Genomic DNA, 22,970 nt, shown 5'->3' on the forward strand with positions numbered 1-22,970 from the left:
AAAAAAAAAAATCCTGACTGCTACCAAGGCCATCAGGTAAATTTCCTTGAACTCCAATGTAAACAACCAGGCAGTATGTCATGAAAGCAGCACAAAAATGATTACGTAGAATTTTATAACAGAAACAGACCATTTGACCAAACAGGTCTTTGCCACTGTTTACACTCCACACAAGCTTTCTCCTACTGTCAATCTCAACTTAACATATCCTTTTATTCCCTTCTCTCTCATGTACTTAGATAGCTTCTTCTTAACTGCATCTATGCTATCCACTTCAAGCACTCCCTGCAGTCAAGCTCCATATTCCCATTACTGAGATAACAGTAATAATGAAATGGTAAGACAAACTCAATCCACCATTCAGAGCTTTCGTACATGAATCCTTTATCTTTCAGGCTAAGAAAAACAGTAATGTTCTGGACCACGGGTTAACTGCTCCTGAGCCACTGCTTTGATTTATATCAATTTAGTCCCCGATCCTAGAACATAAGGCCTTTAGTATCAAAAGGATTGGGTACACATAGACCATAGACACCTCAAATACTCAAATTCGTCCAAGGCAGGACGGGTGGAAGTCTTATAGAAAATAAAACTAAAGAAATTGCTTATTTAAAAGTTTGGAATTGAGAGCTAGGGTGAATGTTAGTATATAGGAAATGCATTCTACTTTTAAAATCAAACATGAATTATCATGCGGAGTAAAAACAGACCCTATTCCTAACTTAAGATAGAAACTTTATTTAAGGTGGACTTTTTGGCTTTTCCTTTAAGTGACAATTTCAATGCGCTGCAAAAATGCCCAAAGGTCAGGTGGCCTTTTGTGGTTTCTAGACAGACAAGGATTAACTCATGTCTGAACATGTTTCTGGAAAGTCATTAAAATGTAAGTGCCTGTGGTATGAAACCCTCCCTGAAAAGACATTCAAAAATACAAGGCCACTCGAATTCATACCTTGTCTGGTTATTTAGCAAAGTTCAAATTCAATTGTCTGCGATCTCAAAACAAAGCGAGGTGCAGAGAAATCAGGTCAATCACGATCAGGTGTGAAGAGCCACCATTCATCCCCCAATGTGTAGCAATGGCTAACTTCAAATCATGTGTGCGGACAATAAAAGTATTGATCATGTGGTAACATGATCGAAACTGATTTCAGGTAATAAATCTCATTACTCCAAGAACAAGCCAGAGACAAGGCAGTCTTGGTAACCAAAAGAGCACTCATCAGGCTGGGAATGCTGTAGCTTAAAAAAAGACAAGGTTAAATCATGTGATTTTTGCTTCTTTTATTCTGTTAATAGCCTAAGTGCATGATTCGTCTCGAGTTCATCTTTTCATGTGCATGCGTGTATTTTTGTTATATTTACATTTCAGGGCGTGTGAATAAATGTTTATTTTTTTCCTGATTTAAACTTACCAGAAAGCCTGTCTTGTGTTTATTATTAAAAGTCATAATGCTAAAAAGGTTTTTAAAAACACTCTCTCTAAATTACACATCTTGTTGTGGACAACCAAGGAGTGAGGGGCAGGGGGTAATGTGGCCCTACCATCTGTAACAAGGAGATGACTGCTGTGGATACCAAGGTCATTGTGTGTTTGACACAGGATATGAGTTATTCCGGATAAATGCATCCAGGGCAGCGTACACCCATGTACACCAACTGAACCTCTCAAGAAATGAATTGCCAGACTTGAGGGCCAGCCAGAAACTCTTCACACAAGGAGGGAAACTTATGGAAAAATTTTTGATAAAGCAATCAGCTGAGACACAATATAGCAAACAGCAACATGATTGATAACCCGAGAGAATGTTTAAAAAATGTCTACAGAAGCAGAGTAAACAATGTCAAACAAAGATTTCCAACACAAGTGGTGGTGAAAAGGATGTAACTGCAGGGAACGAACCACAAGTAGGATATAGGCAGCAAATGCATACTCAAGGAGAACAAAGGAAAATAACAAAATATTGCATTTTTAGAACCTGTCATAGCCCCAGGTTATCACAAGCTACATCACAATAAATTAAGCACTTCTTTGAAGTAGTCATCACTCTCTCACATGCTGAATCAGATATAAATGTTGGCCAGAACACTGGGAGAAATCCCCGCCTCTTCCTTGAAGAGTACCATAGGATCTTTTACATCGACCTGAGGAGGTAGATGGGCTTTGCATTAATGTCTCGTATGAAAGCCAGCACCTCTGACAGTGCAGTGCACCCTCGGAAGTGTCAGATTATGCACCATAGTCTCCAGTGGCTATTAAAGCCATAACCACAATCAGGAGGCTATCAGAGTCTAGGTGGACATATTGATCTATCACAAAAACAGTACTATGAAGTAAATTATAAGTAATCAATTTAAGTGTTGACACTTCTCACTGGCTAACCTAGTCAGATAGCTTAAAAACATGCAGAATAGTAACACTGAAAACTCTACAGTAATTTAGCAAAAATGGCATGGTATGTGTAATCCCCATATCAAACCAGTAAACAGTGCTGGTAGGCTCCTCTTGATTTTCCAACTTAGCTATAAACTTTAAGCCTTTCACCCAAATTTGATGAGTTTAATGGAAGTTTGTGTTTCAGAATTTAAGCAGCGTAGAAAAATTTACCACAGAAAATGGGCATTTGGCCTGAGGTCCATGCCAGCCAAAATAAAAGCTATTCAGTATAATTGATGGGTCAATGCACCTCAAGTGCATATTTATGTCTTTTTTTCAAAAATGCAATGAGGATTCTGCCTGCGCCATCTTTTCAGACCCAACCACCTTCTAGGTGAAATAATTACTTTGCTCAATGCCCCTGGATTCCTTCTACCAATTACTTTATATCTATGCACCCTGGTTATTGAACTCTCCACTAACACTATGTAGCTCCCTCAATTTTCTACACCTCAATAAAATCCCCCCTCAGCCTCCTCTGTCCCAAAGAAAACAAACCCAGCCTACTCAATCTTACCTACATATCTAAATTTTTACAATCCTAGCAACATTCTGTACCTTCTCCACTTCATTCACATCCTCTTGCATGTGACTACCAGAACTGCACACAGTTCTAGCTGCAGTCTGACCATCTCTTCCTTGAATGTCTCCCACTGCTCCTACATGGACTTACATTAAGTAGCCTCCAGTCCAATTTTGCCAAATTACATCTCAGCTTAATAACATAGCCTTTCCCCAATTTAAAACTCTTACACCACCTTTATCCTTTTCCCCATTTAAAACTTACTCCAACTTTATCCTTTTTCCATAAGTACTCTAAATCTAACTGGATTATGATTACTACCACTAAAGTGGTAGTCTCTTGTCTTGTTGATCATGCCAAACATGGCTAAAATGTTTTCCTGAATACATTAAGAATCTGAGCCCTCTATAGCTTTTAGACTTATTTTATTCCAGTAAAATTAAGGTGGTTGAAATGTCCTATTATTTGTGCTTCTCAGCAGTTCGTCTACATATTTGCTCTCTATCTCCCTCTCACTGTTTGGGGAGTAGCATGATTGCCCTTTTTTGTTTCTCAGTTCAACTCATATGACCTCATTTGATGCTCCTTCTTGAATATCATTCCTATTGCAACCATCTTTTTTAATTCCCCACCCCCATCATATCTGAAAACCCTGTAACCAGAAACACAGCTGCCATTGCTTGTTTTTAGTGCCACACTTTAATAATTGCAATATCATACTGCCCAGTAGGAAGGGTGAGGTGAGATGACCCAAGTGTCACAGCCAGTGGGCAGTTAAAACGGAAAGCATTAGGTAATACAGCATATTTATAATCATATTATTCATGATATTGCCACATGGTTTTAATTTACACTGTAGATATAGGGGACTCCATAGCAAGAATTAATGGCAGACTGCTATTACCAATTGGCGAGCTGCTTCTTAAATGCCAGCATTCTGGATTTGATCAAATGAACTAAAATAATCCAGAGATTAAGGCTGAGAATCAAGGTATAAAATTGGAGGAGCTACAAAGAATTTCAGAAACTTGGAAAAGAATTGGAGAAGAGGGTTTACAGGGTTAATAATATTGCGATACATCCTGCTTTACAACTGGACCTACTGTACAGAAGATTATGTTAAATGCTTAGCTCAACACAAGGCATAGGAGGGCGGACTTCAAAACCTTGGCATTGGGCCAACTTCTGGTTAAGGGAAGGAAGGGTAGTACATCCTGGATGATTTCACCTAAACTGAGGCAGCACATTAATCTTGAGACACAGTTGGGAAGGAATAAAACAGAAATGGAGAGAAGCAACAGTGTAGATCAATTATTAGGAAAAATCAACTTTAGCAAGATGTATTTACATGAATACTGGGAGCACAATAAATAAAATGGATGGATTAGAAGTGATACCAACTAGGAAGGAAGTCAACAGATATTGTAAGAGATGCTGAAACCTGGCTAAAGAATGAGTAGCAGCAAACTGCAGGTCTCTAGAAGGGGGGAAAGAAATTAGGGAGATGGATGGTGCCCGGGACACAGTCTATGTACAGCTGAGGGGAAACAACTGGAATTGGGCTGATCTGGAGGATAAAGAAAGGAAAAAAAAACTGTGGTAGGAATGTACTGGCTACCACTAAAGAAATAGAAGAGACTGTTGGAGGTCACCAAGTTGCAATCATGGGGAATTTTAATGTCCCTAACAGACAGGGACTGACTCACTCACTAGGCCAATACTTGTGAGAGGTAGTTTATTTAAGTACTTCAAAAATTTTAAAGCAGGTGATAAAACCCACAAGGGAGAAGGCAATATTGGATTTGCTTCCAATGAGGAAGTAATAAGCCAAATTCAATTAAGGGAGCATCCTTGTAATCATAAGGATATTAATTTAAATGTCAAATCTAGGAGGAAATCTCAATTAAGAGTAGATTTAAGTGATAAATGCAAGAAAGGAATAAAATAGGAAGAATAGGAAAAATTGGAGCATTTAAAAAGATTTTTTTTTTATGTTGGGATAGTTTATCCAAGCTACTTGAGGTCTGAACAAGAGTATAGCTGATAGAAGGCTTCAGGGAGAAAGGAATAAAATTCTGAAAGTGGGAAAATGCCAAGCAACTGAAAGTGCAAATGAAGAGGAAGTGAGCATGAAGTATATTAGGAGCAAGGGATGGGTACAGAGGGGTCTGGGCCATTAAACTTCAGAATTGCCAAATTATTTTGTGACTGATTTCAATGAAAATCCAAATGTGCAGTCTTAAAACCCTCAAAATTTAAGGCAAGGCTTATTAGACAACATCAGAAAGCCCAGATCCATAGAGGTCGACAGCACAGAAAAAGGCCCTTCAGCCCATCAAGTCTGCGCTGGTCAAACAAGTACCTAACTATTCTAATCCCATTTTCCAGCACTAAGCCCATAGCTTGTATGCCATGGCATCGCAAGTGCACATCCAAATACTTCTTAAATGTTATGACAGTTTCTGCCTCTACCACCCTTTCAGGCAGTGACTTCCAAGTTCCCAACACCCTCGGTGAAAAAATTCTTCCTCACATCCCCTCTAAACCTCCTGCCCCTTGCCTTAAATCTATGCCCCCTGGTTATTGATCCCTCCACAAAGGGGGAAAAGTTCCTTCCTGTCTACCCTATCTATGCCCCTCAATTTTATACACCTCAATAATGTTCCCCCTCAATCTCCTCTGCTACAGGGAAAATAGCCCCAGTATATCCAATCTCTCCTCATAACTAAAACTCTCCAGCCCAGGCAACATCCTGGTAAAATCTCCTCTGCAATCACATCCTTCCTATAGTGTAGATTCCAGAACTCACAATACTCTAGCTGTGGCCTAACCAGCTTCTTATACAATTCCAGCATAACCTCCCTGCTCTTATATTCTATGCCTCGGCTAATAAAGGCAAGTATGCCTTCTTAACTACCTTATCTACCTGTCCCGCTACCTTAAGGGACCGGTGGACATGCACACCAAGGTCCCTCTGATCCTCAGTACATCCCAGGGTCCTACTATTCGTGTATTCCCATGCCTGGCTTGTCCTACCTAAGCGCATCATCTCACACTTATCCAGATCAAATTCCATTTGCCACTCATCAGCCCATCTGACCAGCCCGTCTATATCTTCCTGTAATCTAAGGCTATCCTCCTCAATAACCCTGCAATTTGAGGGGAAAAAGCTGGGATCAGATGTAATGGTATTACAGTTGAATAAAGGCAACTACAGAGGCATGAGGGAGGAGCTGGCCAGAATTGACTGGGAGATGAGACTAGCAGGAAAGACAGCGGAACAGCAATGGCAGGAGTTTCTGGGAGTAATTTGGGAGACACAGTAAAAATTCATCCCTAGGAAGAAGAAGCATACTAAAGGGAGGACGAGTCAACCATGGCTGACAAGGGAAGTCAGGGACAGCATAAAAGCTAAAGAGAAAGCATGCAATGCGGCGAAGAGCAGTGGGAAACCAGGGGATTGGGAAGCCTACAAAGACCAACAGAGGACAACTAAAAAAAAAATGAGGGAGAAGATTAAATATGAGGGTAAACTAGCCAGTAATATAAAAGAAGATTGCAAGAGTTTTTTTTAGATATATAAAGTGTATGAGAGAGGCAAAAGTGGACATTGGGCCGCTGGAAAATGACGCTGGAGAAGTAGTAGTGGGGAACAAAGAAGTGGCAGAGGAACTGAAGAGGTACTTTGCGTCAGTCTTCACAGTGGAAGACACGAGTGACATCCCCAAAGTTCAAGAGAGTCGGGGGGCAGAGGTGAGTATGGTGGCCATTACCAAGGAGAAGGTGCTAGGAAAACTGAAAGGTCTGAAGGTGGATAAATCACCTGGACCAGATGGATTACACCCCAGAGTTCTGAAGGAGATAGCTGAAGAGATAGTGGAGGTGTTCGTGGTGATCTTTCAAAAATCACTGGAGTCAGGGAGGGTCCCAGAGGACTGGAAAATCGCTAATGTAACCCCCCTGTTTAAGAAGGGAGTGAGGCAAAAACAGGAAATTACAGGTCGATTAGCCTGACCTCGGTCGTTGGTAAAATTTTAGAGTCCATTATTAAGGATGAGATTTCAGAATACTTGGAAGTGCATGGTAAAATCAGGCAAAGTCAGCATGGTTTCATCAAGGGGAGGTCATGCCTGACAAATCTGTTAGAATTCTTTGAGGAGGTAACAAGTAGGTTAGACAAAGGAGAGCCAATGGATGTTATCTATTTGGACTTCCAGAAGGCCTTTGACAAGGTGCCGCACAGGAGACTGCTCAGTAAGATAAGAGCCCATGGTGTTAGAGACAAGGTATTTGCGTGGATAGAAGATTGGCTGTCTGGCAGGAGGCAGAGAGTGGGGATAAGGGTTCTTCTCAGGATGGCGGCCAGGGACGAGTGGAGTTCCGCAGCGGTCAGTGTTGGGACCACAACTTTTCACTTTATACATTAATGATCTAGATGAAGGAACTGAGGGCATCCTGGCTAAGTTTGCAGATGATACAAAGATAGGTGGAGGGACAGGTAGTATTGAGGAGCCAGGGGGGCTGCAGAAGGATTTGGACAGGTTAGGAGAATGGGCAAGGAAGTGGCAGATGGAATACAACGTGGGGAAGTGTGAGGTCATGCACTTTGGTAGGAAGAGGAGGCATGGACTATTTTCTAAATGGGGAGAGAATTCAGAAATCTGGAGTGCAAAGGGACTTGGGAGTCCTAGTCCAGGATTCTCTTAAGGTTAACTTGCAGGTTGAGTCGGTAGTTAGGAAGGCAAATGCAATGTTGGCATTTATTTCAAGAGGACTAGAATATAAAAGCAGGGATGTGCTGCTGAGGCTTTATAAGGCTCTGGTCAGACCACATTTAGAATATCGTGAGCAATTTTGGGTCCCGTATCTCAGGAAGGATGTGCTAGCCCTTGAGAGGAGGTTCACAAGAACGAGCCCAGGAATGAAAGGCTTAACATATGAGGAACGTTTGAGGACTCTGGGTCTATACTCGATGGAGTTTAGAAGAATGAGGGGGGATCTGATTGAAACTTACAGAATACTGAAAGGCCTGGATAGAGTGGACGTGGGGTAGATGTTTCCATTAGTAGGAGAGACTAGGACCCGAGGGCACAGCCTCAGAGTAAAGGGAAGACCTTTTAGAACAGAGATGAGGAGAAACTTCTTTAGCCAGAGAGTGGTGAATCTATGGAATTCATTGCCACAGAAGGCTGTGGAGGCCAGGTCATTGAGTGTATTTAAGACTGAGATAGATAGGTTCTTGATTGGTAAGGGGATCAAAGGTTACAGGGAGAAGGCAGGAGAATGGGGTTGAGAAACTTATCAGCCATGATTGAATGGCAGAGCAGACTCGATGGGCCGATTGGCCTAATTTCTGCTCCTATGTCTTATGGTCTAATAGTCTATTTACCACGCCAACAATTTTCGTGCCATCCGCGAACTTCCTGATCAACCCTCCTACATTCAAGTCTAAATTGTTTATACATACCACAAACAGCAATGGACCCAACACCGATCCCTGTGGAACCCCACTGGACAGGCATCCAGTCACAAAAACACCCCTCAACCATTACCCTCTGCTTCCTGCGACTCAGCCAATTCTGGATCCAATTTGCCAAATTGCCTTGGGTCCCATGGGCTCTTACCCTAGTTATTAGTTTCCCATGCAGGACCTTATCAAAAGCCTTGCTGAAGTCCAAGTAGACTACATCAAATGCATTGCCCTCATCTACACACCTGGTCACCTCTTTGAAAAATTCAATCAAATTGGTCAGACATGACCTCCCCTTAAAAAAACCATGCTGACTGTCCTTGATTAATCCCTGCCTCTCCAAGTGTAGATTAATTCTGTCCCTCAGAATTGCTTCCAATAATTGCTCCCAACCACTGAGGCTAGACTGACTGGCCTGTAGTCCCCTGGTTTATCCCTTCCTCCCTTCTTGCCCTCCAGGCAGAATTTCTTTCAGAGAACATTGAAGGAGTGAGCTGACAAGAATGCAAATTTCCATACATCCAATCTCATACAAAGCTTATCGGAATTGTTAACATCCTAGTGCTTTAGGAAGGAGCATATATAGCACTATATTTAAAAACAGCAAGGGCTAAACCCTCAATATGCAGATCTGTAAGTTTTACATTAAATAATTGTTGCTGTTACCTTAAATGCAGGAGCGTTTGAGATTTTAAGGGACATCATAGGGGAATGATCAGAAAGGGCAGGATCCAATTAGAGATTCAGCATAGATCATATGGGTGAAGCAGTAGATATTATCTACCTGGATTTCAGGAAGACATTTGACAGCTCTATGTGGCAGGTCAGTTCACAAGCTCCATAGCCATGGGATAGACAATGGAAATACTGAGATAAAAGCAAAAAACTGCAGATGCTGGAAATCCAAAACAAAAACAAAAATAAAAATACCTGGAAAAACTCAGCAGGTCTGGCAGCATCTGCAGAGAGGAATACAGTTAACGTTTCGAATCCGTATGACTCTTCAACAGAACTAAGGAAAAATAGAAGAGAGGTGAAATATAAGCTGGTTGGGGGAGGGGTGGGGGGTGAACAGGACAGGTAGAGTTGGATAGAGGGCCAGTGGAGATTGCCAAAAGATGCCTTGGACAAAAGGACAAAGAGGTGCTGACGGTGGTGATATTAGCTAAGATGCTAAGAAAAGAAATGTGCTAATAGGTGGCATTAAGGGTAGAAAGCAGGACGAGCAAGGTACAGATAGCCCTAGTGGGGGTGGGGGAAGGGATCGAAATAGGCTAAAAGGTAGAGATAAAACAATGCATGGAAATACATTTAAAAATAATGGAAATAGGTGGGAAAAGAAAAATCTATATAAATTATTGGAAAAAGGGGGGGGACCGGAAAGGGGGTGGGGATGGTGGAGAGAGTTCATGATCTAAAGTTGTTGAACTCAATATTCAGTCCGGAAGGCTGTAAAGTACCTAGTTAGAAGATGAGGTGCTGTTCCTCCAGTTTGCGTTGAGCTTCACTGGAACATTGCAGTAGGCCAAGGACGGACATGTGGGCATGAGAGCAGGGTGGAGTGTTGAAATGGCATGCAACAAGGAGATCTGGGTCATGCTTGCGGACAGACCAAAGGTGTTCCGCAAAGCGGTCACCCAGTCTGCGTTTGGTCTCTCCAATGTAGAGGAAACCGCATTGGGAACAGCGAATGCAGTAGACCAAATTAAGGGAAGTGCAAGTGAAAAGCTGCTTCACTTGAAAGGAGTGTTTGGGCCCTTGGGTGATGAGGAGGGGGGGAAGTAAAGGGGCAGGTGTTGCACCTTTTGCAGTTGCATGGGATGGTGCCGTGGGAGAGGGTTGAGGTGTAGGGGGTGATGGAGGAGTAGACTAGGGTGTCCCGGAGGAAACGATCCCTGCGGAACACTGCCGGGGGGGGCGAAGGGAAGATGTGTTTGGTGGTGGCATCATGCTAGAGTTGGCAGAAATGGCGGAGGATGATCCTTTGAATGCGGAGGCTGGTGGGGTGATAAGTGAGGACAAGGGGGACGCTAACATGGTTCTGGGAGGGAGAGGAAGGTGTGAGGGCGGATGCGCGGGAGATGGGCCGGACATGGTTGAAGGCCCTGTCAACCACCGTTGGTGGAAAACCTTGGTTAAGGAAGAAGGGAGACATGTCAGAGGAACTGTTTTTGAAAATGGCATCATCAGAACAGAGGCGATGGAGGCGAAGGAACTGAGAGAATGGGATTGAGTCCTGAGTTAGTTTGTAACGAAGTAGATAACAGCAAAGCTTGGTAGGCAAGACAGAACTGCTTGACTGGCATTCTACAGAGTAAGGTGCTGATGCTGGGACTGCATTTTTTTCTATATAAATGGTTTACAGGATGGAAACTTTGTTCATTGCCTAAGAGATGAAGTTGAATGGAGAATTATGTTCATTTCTAGTCTCCATATTTTAGTTAAGATGCAGAATTATTGAGATTAAACAGCAGCCAGCCTTATTTTATTGGCAAGCTCTTCACATATCAGCTTTAAAACTGTACCTTGGGTCTCTTCCGCAAAATTGGGGTTTGTTTTAAAGGGGAGCCTGTGATCTCAGCACTGGAGAGAAGGCCGATTGCTGAAGACTGTCTAAGACCAGATCCATCCAGAGACAATTAATCACATCAGCTTCAACTGGTACTGTGATTAAATAACAATTCTGATATCAACATCGACTCACACCACATTTCCAGTCAATTTCAAATTTCTTGAAAGACAAACAATAGAGTCCATCACTGAAGGGCAAACTCCAGAGTCTCTGGCTGCCTCATTGTCAAGTCAACCCAAAGACCTGATTATGCTGGCAGCCGAAATGGCAACTTCTTGCTGCAGCTTTGATCTACTGGCAATGACAGCTGAGAAATTAATTAATGCAACATTACAACCTACTGGTCTCTAAAATTAATAGGAAACTATCAAGCATGTTGCACTTAAATGATTCCAGATTCTCAATTTGACAGTTGTAGAAATAGTGCTTATCCCCACTTAAGATTTATCAGCAGTGATTCCTTGGGGACTTGACTCCATGTGGAGGCCAAGCCACCAGCAACAACCGTTTTAAATGGAAGAAATATTTAAATTAATGGAAATTCAAACCTCAAAGTTGTGCCCATTGACTCTGATCTCATTTGTCCCGTCACCTGGACATCAGTTCATCACTGATTTTGTTCAACCAGAGCTTTCATTCCTCGGACTTTAAAATTAGCTTTGTCTCCCACATGCCATCTCCTCCCTACTCCCTGTGCATTTCAAAACATAGCTAGTTTAATTTAGCATGCTGCCACATATATGTAGCCTAGTCTTTCCTGTGGCCCTAATTCTAGATCCCCCCTTCCCCAAACCCCCAGAGAAGGAAACACCCTCAGAATCTACCCTGTCAAGCCTCCCCAGAATCTTGCTTCAAACTCCAATGAGTATAGGCCCAACCTGCTCAACCTCTGCATGCATATTTTGACTGCTGGTTTGGATCTGAGCCCATCACTTCAATTTCGCCCTTTTTCTTCTAATTCTCCCAGTCATCATACCTTCTTACTTTTCCCCACCCTAAGATACTCTACCCTCAAATTCCAAACCTTCAACATTTAGCAGCTTTCCTGCTGTGATCTCAGACTCGGCACCCTCTTAAATAATCCTACAACTTCCCTCCGTGCCTCTCTTAGCATCCTCAGAAAGGCTCACGAAGGCCTTGCATCATTATCTTTTAAAAAGGAGCAGCCCCAATTGTCCCATCCTACATTCTCCCCTTGCTTTCCATCCTGCACACCCACCAGGGCTAATCCAATCAAACTCTTGCTTCTCATTTTCTAGGTCTGACCCTTTGGACTGGCCATCACTGCTCCTCTGCAAATCTCCCTCCAGAATGTACATTGGTTTGTGAACAAGGCCCTGCCATTTGAGCTTATTGTGGGCGATCAGTGTTTCATCTGCTAAGAACATCTTGTGCTTAACCTTGCTCTACAGGTTTCCCCATCTTCAACACAATGAAATGTTCTCATTATTGACATATCCCTGCACAGCTTTTCCCTACCCTAACTGCAACTTCCTCTAATCTGCCAACACATGTCCCATGTCTGGTCTACTCTATTTCTTCAGGACAGCTCCTCAGTAATTTCAGCTTCTCTGAAATTCCTCCACTTTTCCACAGCCCTCATCTTCTATAATCTCTAAAATAGGCCTTAACCACACCTTTAATCACCTTCATTAATGCTTTGCATCATTTCCCTTCCCTACAAACCACTTTGGAGATGTTAAAAGGCACTATAGAAATGGAAATCATTCTAACAAACTGCTCCATTTACACTTCACAATTCTAAATCAACTCAAAACTCCAGAATTCCAGCCACATACTTCAAGCTATAGAGCTCTCTCCTCCAGTCATAACCAGAGAAATATTTATTCATTAATGAGAATAACGTGAATAGTAGGCCATCTTGAATGTTCCACCATTCAAGACAATTATGGCTGATCTAATTGTGGCCTCAACTCCATTTTCTTGCCTGCCCACCATAATCCCCCATAACTGTTTGTGGTGTACATAAATGATTTGGACTTAAATGTAGGGGGTATGACCAAGAGGTTCGCAGATGACACGGAAATCGGTAGGGTGGTAAATAGTGAGGATAGCCGTAACTGCAGGATGATACAAATGGACTGGTCAGGTGGGCAGAGCAGTGGCAAATGGAATTCAACCAGGAAAAAAGTGAGGGGTAATGTACTTGGAGAGCTAACAAGGCAAGGGATTACACTAAGAATGGTAGGACCCTGGTAAGTACTGAAGGTCAGAGGGATTTTGGTGTGCATATCCACAGATCAATGAAAGTAGCAGGGCAGGTAGATAAGGTGGTTAAGAAGGCATATGGGATACTTGCCTTTATTAGCTGAGGCATAGAATATAAGAGCAGGGAGGTTATGCTGGAACTGTGCAAAACGCTGGTTAGGCCACAACTGGAGTACTGCGTGCAATTCTGGTCTCCACATTATAGGAAGGATGTGATTGCACTGGAGAGGGCGTAGAGGAGATTACCAGGATCCTGCCTGGACTGGAGGGTCTGAGCGATAAGGAAAGATTGGATAGGCTGGGGGTGCTTTCCCTGGAGCAGCGAAGGTCGAGAGGGTATCTGTTAGAAGCGTATGAGATTATGTGGGGCATAGATAGGGTGGATGGGAAGGCACTTTTTCCATTAGTAGAGGGGTCAATAACCAGGGGGCATAGATTTAAGCTAAGAGGTAGAAGGCCAAGAGCAGGGTTGAGGAGAAATTTTATCACCCAGAAGGGTGGTGGGAGTTTGGAACTCTGCCTGAAAGGGTGGTTGAGTCAGAAACTCTTAACATTTAGGAAGTATTTAGATATTCACTTGCATTGCATTAGTCTCCAAGGCTACAGGCCAAGTGCTGGAAAATGGGATTAGTGTAGTCGGATCTTTGTTGATCGGTGAGGATACGATGGGTCAAATGGTCTCCCATTGTGCTGTTAATATCCAAGTCTATAACCCTTGGCCCCCTTGTCAAAAATCAGTCAAGTATATTCAATGGCCAGCCATTGGTAGGGAATATAATTCCAAAGACTAATGACCCTCAGAAGAAATTCCTCATCTCCGTCTTAAGCGAGACACCCCTTATATTGAAACTGCGCCTCCTAGATCTAGATCACACCTGCAGTGAAACATCTTCAGAATCTACCTAGTCAAGCCCTCTCAGATTCTTATGTTTCATTAAGATTGCCTCTTAATTTTCTGAACCTGCCCAACCTTTCCTCAAGACTCATCCAAGGAATCAGCCTAGTGAACCTTCTCTGAACTGTTTCCAATGCAAGTATGTCCCTACTTAAATAAGGAGGCCAAAACAGTACACAGTACTCCAGATGTGGTCTCATCAATACCCTGTACGGCTGTAGCAAAACTTCCCTACTTTTGTACTCCATCCCCCTTGCAATAAAGGCCAACATCTGATTGCTTTCCTAATTACTTGCTGTACTTGAATGCTGACTTTGAGATTCATGTACAAGGACACCTAGATCCCTCTATTCTATAGTCTCTCCCCATGGGATGTGGGAATCACTAGCAAGGCTAGTATTTGTAGTCCATCCCCAAATGTTTTGGGTCGTGAGCTACCTTCTGAACTGCTACAGTCCATGTGCTGAAGGTGTTCCCACAGTGCTGTTCGTAATTAAGGTCCAGAATCTTGACCTGGTGGAAATATATTGCTGGTCCTTCATTGTCAAGTCAGGACAGTGACAGATTTAGAGGTAGCAACATTCCCATGCATCTAACTTTGCTCTTCTAGGTAGAAAAGGTAGCAGTATTGTCAAAGCAGCCTTGGTAAGTTGCTGCAATGCATCTAGCATATGGTACACAGCAGCCCCATTAGACTGGTGGTGGAGGGAATAAATGTTAAGGTGGAAGATGGGATGCCAAGCAGACTGCCTTAATCTGGATGGTGTTCAGCTTTCAGTGTTGTTAAAGCTGTGCTCATTCAGGCATTCCACTCACTCAACTTGTGCCTTGTTGGTGGTGAAAAGGCATTTGGGAGTCAGATGATTAAGTTTCTCATCACAAAATACCTAGCCACTGGCCTGATCCTGCACTCTACACTGTTTATGTGGCTGGTTCAGTTAAGTTACTGGTTAATTGTGAACCCCAAAATGGTGATGATGGACAATTAGACAATGGTAATCGCACGCAATAGCTTCTCTTCACACCACACCACCATACCTGAGGGCTAGAGTCCCTCACTGATCTATCCTTGACCCCTTTTTCTCATCTACATGCTACCCCTTGGCAACATCATGCAATGTCAGATTCCACATATATGCTAATGACAGTTTCCTCAACACCACCTCCCTCTACTTGACTGCCCATGATGTCAGACTGCTTGTTCAACATCAGTCCTCAAAGAGATGAAGGTTCCCCCAATATTGGTGAAGACCAAATCACTTTGTGGCTCCATTTCCACCCACCGATTCCATTTCCACCTGACAGCTGTCTCAAGGCTGAACCAGGCTGTTTGCAACCTCAGCATCCTATCTGATCCCAAGCTGACATGTTTACTTTATATTTTCTAACACCAGGACTGCCCATTCCCACCTCCATAATACCACCTGTTTCCACCCCCACCTCAGCCCATCATCCATGCTATTGTTATCTTCAGACTAGACTATTCAAATGCACTCTTGGCTAGCCTCTATCTTCCATTCTCCATAAATTTAAGCTCACCCAAAACTATCTATATCCTAACATGCCATTCCATTCACCCAACACTCCTGAGCTCACTGACCTGACCTACACTGCCTCCCACTCCACAATCACTTCCATTTTAAAATTCTCATCAGTGCTCAAATCATCCCGCAGCCTACTCTCTCCCTACTACAAATCTCCTCCAATCTCATGGCCCTCAGAACTCTGCATTCCTCCAATTCTAGCATCTTACAGCCATTCCTTCAGTTATCTTAGCCCCAAAGTTTGAACTGCATCGCCCACCCACCCCACCCTCGCCACCTGTTTTTTTCCTTTTCTAAGACCCCCTTAAAGCCTACCTCTGGTAAAGCTTTGTCACCTGCCCGAACATCTCCTTTGCTCTGGTGTCAATTTTTGACTGCTGCTCCTGTATAACATCTTGGAAAGTTTTATTATGTTGAAGGTACTACATTAATGCATTTTGTTGGCATTCATCTCAAAAGTATATTATTTCTACACAGAACTTCAAATGCAAATGTTAATCACTAATGCTAGTGGTTCATGTGATGTGGGCATCGCTGGCTAGGCCAACATTTATTGCCCATCTCTAATTGCCCTTGAGAAGGTAGTAGCCTTCTTCAACTGCAGTCCAGGGCACATAGGTACACCCATAGTGCAGTTAGGGAGAGAGTTCCAAGATTTTGACCCAGTGACAGTGAAGGAACGGCGATATATTTCCAAGTCAGGATGATGAGTGGCTTGGCAGGCAGGGAGAGGGGGGACGACTTCCAGGTGGTGGTGTTCCCATGTAGCCGCTGCCCTTGTCCACCTAGATGGTAGCAGTTGTGCGTTTGGAAGGTGCTGTTTAAAGAGCCTTGGTGAGTTCCAGCAGTGCTTCTTGTAGCTGGTGCATACTGCTGTCACTGGGTTTCAGTGGTGGAGGGAATGAACGTTTGTGGATGGGGTGCCAATCAAGTGGGCTGCTTTGACCTGGATGGTGTCAAGCTTTGAGTGTTGTTGGAGGGGAATCCACTGGTTGGAGTGCATTTGTCTTGATTCCCACTGACTCCAGTTTTGGTCGGGCTCCTTGATGTCACAGTCGGTCAAATGCTGTCTTGATGTCAAGGGCAATCACTCTCACCTCAAGTTCAGCTCTTTAGTTAAAGTTTGAACCAAGGTTGTGATGAGGTCAGGAGCTAAGTGACCCTGCTGGAACCCAAACTGAGCGTCAGTGAGCAGGTTATTGATAAGCAAGTGCTGCTTGATAGCACTGTTGATGACCCTTTCCATCACTTTACTGATGATCGATAGTAGGCTGATGGGGCAGTAACTGGCCAAATCGGATTTGTCCTGCTTTCTGCGTACACGACATACTTGGGCAATTTTCCACATTGCCGGGTAGATGCCAATGTTGTAGCTGTACTGATAAGCTTGGCTAGGGGCACAGCCAGTTCTGGAACACAAGTCTTCAGTACTATTGCCGGAATATTGTCAGGCCCCATAGCCTTTGCAGTATACAGTGCCTTCAGCCGTTTCTTGATATCACGTGGAGTGAATCGAATTGGCTGAAGACTGGCATTTGTGATGCTGGGGATCTCCGGAGGTCAAGAAAGATCATCCTTTCGACACTTCTGGCTGAAGATTTTTGCAAATGCTGCAGCCTCATCTTTCACACTGAATTGCTGGGCTCCCCTATCATTGACGATGGGGATTTGTGGAGCCTCCTTCTCCAGTGAGTTGTTTAATTGTCCACTACCATTCACGACTGGATGTGACTGGACTGCAGAGCTTAAATCTGATCCATTGGTGTTGGAATCGCTTAGCTCTTAAAAAGATGCTGCTTATGCTGTTTGGCATGCAAGTAATCCTGTGTTGTAGCTTCACCAGGTTGATATCATTTTTAGGTATGCCTGGTGCAGAACCAGGCATACCCTCCTGCACTCTTCATTGAGCCAGAGTTGATCCCCTGGCTTGGGGGTAATGGTAGAGTCGGGTATATGCCATGAGGTTAGAGATTGTGGTTGAGTACAATTCTGCTGCTACTGCTGGCCCAGAGTACCTCATGGTATTCTCATGTTGCCAGATCTGTTCGAAATCTAAAACAAAAACAGAATTACCTGGAAAAACTCAGCAGGTCTGGCAGCATCGGCGGAGAAGAAAAGAGTTGACGTGAAATATAAGCTGGTTTAAAGGTTTGGGGCGGGGGTGTGTGTGTGTGTGTGTGTGTGGGTGTGGTGGTTGTAGGGACAAGCAAGCAGTGATAGGAGCAGATAATAACAAGGCAGAAGAGATACGAAAATCCATCCCAGTTAGAAGAGTGGTAGTGCCGCACAACACGATAGAGGGTATCCTCAATGTGAAGACGGAACTTAGTATCGGCAGGAGTAACCATTGCACACTCCTTGTGGAGACAGTCATGGGCAGATGCAACTGCTGCAGGCAGGTTATTGAGGACGAGGTCAAGTATGTTTTTCCTTCCTGTTTCCCTCACCACCTGCTGCAGAACCAGTCTAGCAGCAAGTCCTTTAGGACTTGGCCAGCTCGGGCTGTAGTGATGCTACTGAGCCACTCTTGGCGATGGACATTGAAGTCCTCCACCAGAGTACATTCTGCACCCTTGCCACCCTCACTGCTTCCTCCGAGTGGTATTTAACATGGAGGAGTACTGATTCTTCAGCCTGGGGGGGGGTGAGCAGTACGTGGTTATCAGCAGGAGGTTTCCTTTTTCATGTTTAACCTCGTGCCATGAGACTTCATGGGGTCCAGAGTCTATGTTGAGGACTCCCTGGGCTCCCAATTGTATACCACTGTGCTGCCACCTCTGCTGAGTCTATCCTGCCAGTGGGACAAGACTTTCCCAGGGATGTTGATGTCTGGGACATTATCCATAAGGTAGGATTCCATGAGTATGACTGTCAAGCCGCTGCTTGACTAGTCTGTGAGACACCTCTCCCAATTTTATCACAAGGCCCCACATGTTAGTAAGGAGGGCTTTGCAGGGAGGACTGGGCTAAGTTTGCTGTTGTCGTTTTCAGTGCCTAGGTCGATGCCAGTTTCATTCCCGATTGACTTAGTTTTATCAAACTGCGAAAAAAAACGAGTGCATTTCAGAGGGCATGTAAGAGTCAACCACATTGCTGTGTGTCTGGAGTCACATGTAGACCAGACCAGGTAAGTACAGCAGATTTCCTTCCCTCGGGGAACCAGATGGGTTTTTACAATGGTTTCATGGTCATCATTTGACTTTTAATTCCATATATTTTATTGAATTCAAATTCCACCATTTGCCACCGTGGGATTTGAGCCCAGGTCCCGAGAGTCGAGTGACAATACTGCTACCCCACTGCCTCTCCCAAATGTTAAAACTTTGCAGTAAATTCTACCATATTTTGTCTTCAAATTTTGCCTTTGACAACTGGATGTAAACAGCCAATCCTGCAGCTGAGCCTGTCCAGTACATATTTCAAGGAAAATGAAATTAATTAAACAAAAAATTACTCATGCTAGCTCCTGCCAGTAAATAAGCATATTACAGGCAGAATTGCAGATGTTCCACCAAGCACTATGTCAGCTGAGACAGAAATGTACTCTGGCCAAGATTGAATCATACTCCAGCTGATTTTCATCTCTCAAGTTCAAATTGCCACCATCTTTAAAAAGGCAATTAATAAGCAAATGTGTCAGTGACAGTCTTAATCACTTGCTTTATTTTTGACAATTGCTGACCTGCAAAAGCACCTTTGTACAGTATGATTCCATAGACATCCTAGAGGGTTAACATTGGCCGGCAGCTCAGCTCAACCAGCCATAGCAACATCCTTACAACAGCAGGACAAAGGCTTGGTAATGTGCATCACGTGGCTCATCTGACCCCTCAAGGCCACTATCTACAAGACTCAAGTTTGTAAAACATTTGCGAGTTGTTTGGATGGGTGCACCCACAATAATCAAGAATCTCTACACTACCCAGGACAAAATCTGCTTGATAGTGACCCGTAACTCAATATCCATCCCCTCCACCAGAATAATGTGTTTGTAACGTGTACAGAATGGATAACAGCAACTCAGAGCTTAGTTTAACAGCAACTTACAGCCCCCTGACCATTAACAGTAGAACAGCAATGGCATGGGAATACCATCAACTAGTTACACACTATCTGTCTAGGACTTCGTACCTTTATTCCATCGTCATTGGGTCAAATTTCTGGATTTACCTATGTAACACCATCACAAAGGCCGTAACAGTTCAAGGTGGCAACCTAGCATCTTCTCAGAAGAACTAAGGATAATAAATGCAACTTTCGAGCATATCTCACATCCAGGAACAACTTTTTAAAAAAGGCTGAGTGTCTTTGGCTTGATTGTGAACTGAAGTTTGTGTCCCCATTCACCACCAGGGCCAACTTTATTTGACGTGCATGGGTTGGGAAAGCAGGGCAGGGAAAAGTTGGAGATGCTCAAAAGTGAGAAACCTGGCAACAGCTTGAGCTGTATTTATAAAAAGTTAATTTCGGTGTAGGGAAAAAAACTTGGCAAGGTGATGCTCTTTCAGGTTGCATAAATCAAAATTTTTTTTTAGGTTCATTTTAACAGGTGCACCTCACCATGCAAGCTAATCTCTGCAATAAGAACTAGATAGTGGTTATAGTTTGGAAACATTAAAGCATGATAAATTTGGGGACTTGGGAGCATGCAACTTAACTAAAGTAAATTGTCACTTATGAACTTACAGGGGTTTTCCTCAGTTATACCAAGACGACATCAGAGTTAACTCATCCCCATGGATCAACATGAACACATGCACTAAATATTAATTTTTCTCAAATGTAGGTTTTTGATGGATGGAGACAGAAAATTGAGGATAAAGGCATCTTTTAAACTACAAGTTCAATAAGAACATTCAAAACAATCACCATGGAGGACACCTGAACATTTTACAATTTAGGAAAGCTACAGGCCACTGTTCTACAATTATAGGAAAATATAATACCGGACAATTATAGGAAAATATAATAGCATCAACAATTAAAGCTGTAGTGTGGCAAGTGTCCCTTACAAGTCCTATCATCAATGCTCACCTGTGACTCCACTTAATCCTTCATATATTCTTAGTTTCACTATTTGCTCTGAACTCCAATTGACCTTTCACATCATCATTGCTAAAACTGACTTCCAGAAGCTTGGTTTTCTCCTACTGACACTTTCCTAATCCTCAACTACTCTATGAAGCCTATAAATGGAGAAGCCTCTTCCATCACCTTATATTGGACAGACTATGCGGCAAAGCTTATCATTCCAAGTATTGACACTGAGTATCTTCATACATGCCAAGTAAAATTTTAGGTGTCATGGGAATACCATTGCCAGATATCAAATCTGGCTGGCTATTGTTATGTTCAAGGATTTACTAGAATGCATATGTTTTGAGGAAATCTTAGGTAATCTACCCATGAACCCTATTGAAAAGGCTGGACAGAAGAACATCTTGCTACACCTTGAGCAAACACTGTGGAATTAGACTGGACTCTATAATGATCAAACAGAGTGTATCAAATTAAAGAGGTTCACACAAAAATTCCAGTGAAGACCCAGAAAAAAGGCTGCTTTCCCTTCCAGATTGCTCTTTAGTAAGCCATTACACAAGGCTCAGCTGTTATATATCTATGGTAAACCAACTGGGGATTTTTACCATGCTTACAGAGCCATTGTGAACCAAGAAATGCACCCTGATGTGTCTTCAGGACGGACGGCAGGAATTAACAGAGAAACAAAAATCCTACAAGGTTGAGTATAATGGGCCTATACTTTCTGGAGCTTAGAAGAATGAGAGAAGATCTCACCGAGACAAAAGATTCTGAGGGGGTTCAGCAGGATCGATGCTGAGGTTTTTCCCTGGCAGGAGATTTTGAACTAGGGACAGTCTGAAATGGCTGCCTCCTTATCCTGAGATGAACAGAAATTTCTTCATCTATAAATGATTTTTAACCTTACAATAATTTGGGACAAATCTGATGGTCCTCCAGGCAGAAGAGTTTTAGTGCTAGGGAATAAAACTTTTGCAAATCTTATAAACACTAACATGCATTCTCCAAGTTCCCTTGACTTTGCCCAAACAGCAACTTATTTATTGTATTTCCCACTTTAACCATCCCATTGCCCTTTGACAATTTAACCAAAAATAGGGACCCCTGCACAGTGGGCACAACCACCCAGAACTAAGTCAAGGCTGCTCAAACTTTATTCAATCTGGAGATTTATAGCTATCAGTCGGGACTGGAATGAAACCAAGGCAATTTAGAAATCTCCAAAGGCTGCAGGTATGTGTTTTTATTTCAGATTTCCAGCATCTGCAGTATTTTGCTTTTAGAGATAGGCACTCGGTGGATAGGATTGAGGGTTTGGAAACTCAAGATTATGTATTAACAGTGAGTGAGCAGAGGATGGGAACAGTCAGCAGCTAGGTGTGGAGTTTCTGCCAGCACCTGAACAGCATGGTTTGTGTTGCCATAATTAGTTGAAACATCCATAAGGTGTTGAATAAGGGGTTGGACAGCACAGTAATGGTCGTGGAGTGGAGGGCGATAGCAGAAAAGCAGAGTCAGTGTCACCAAATGTACATGTGGAAGCTGATAATTGGCAAAAAAACCAATGGGGACATGAGGGAAATCCTTTTCACACAGCAAGTGGCTAGGATATGGAAGGTACTGCCCAAGATTGTGGTGGAGGCAGGGTCACTTGAGGCTTTCAAAAAGGAAATTGGATTTTTATCTGAAAAAGAAAAAAATTGCAGGGATATGCGGAAAAGGCGGGGGGGGGGGGGGGGGGGTGCTACGAGATGAATTGCTCCTTCAGGGGGCCAGTACAGACACAATGGGCCAAATGGCCTCCTCCTGTGCTATAACCATTCTATGAGTGACCTCATCCTTCAGCACAACGAGAATAAACATATTGAGGAGGAATAGGAAAGACCAAGTTACATGCATACCACTTTTGGTTCATGGAAATTTACATTAGAGGTAAATATAAAGGAGTATTTGGGATAGAATCATAGAATAGTTACAGCGCAGGCCAATCAGCCCATTGTATCCATGCCCGCCCCCTGACATCAACTTAGCTAGTCCCACTGCTCTAACTGTTCCCCAAAGCCCTGCAGATTTTTCTCCACAGATAGTTATCCAATTCCCTTTTGAAAGCCTCAATCAAATCTGCCTCCACCACACCCAGGCAATGCCTGCCAGATCACCACCTCTTGCCACAAAAATATTTTCATATCTGAAGACACAACATTAATCCAAGTGATGAACCTCTTTGCTCTTTAAATTAAAGTAATTTACTAGGTTGGAT

General features: G+C 43.1%; 1 protein-coding gene across 3 annotated transcripts in view; it reads right to left on the bottom strand.

Annotated features, from left to right (window-relative positions):
* LOC144679594 (ras-related protein Ral-A) overlaps positions 1-22,970 on the bottom strand; it is a 79,026-nt gene that overhangs the window by 50,681 nt on the left and 5,375 nt on the right. The gene's annotated exons all lie outside the window — the stretch shown is intronic.

The sequence above is a fragment of the Cetorhinus maximus genome, chromosome 4 (genome assembly GCF_964194155.1).
Source record: "Cetorhinus maximus chromosome 4, sCetMax3.hap1.1, whole genome shotgun sequence".
In the NCBI taxonomy this organism is placed as follows: Eukaryota; Metazoa; Chordata; class Chondrichthyes; order Lamniformes; family Cetorhinidae; genus Cetorhinus; species Cetorhinus maximus.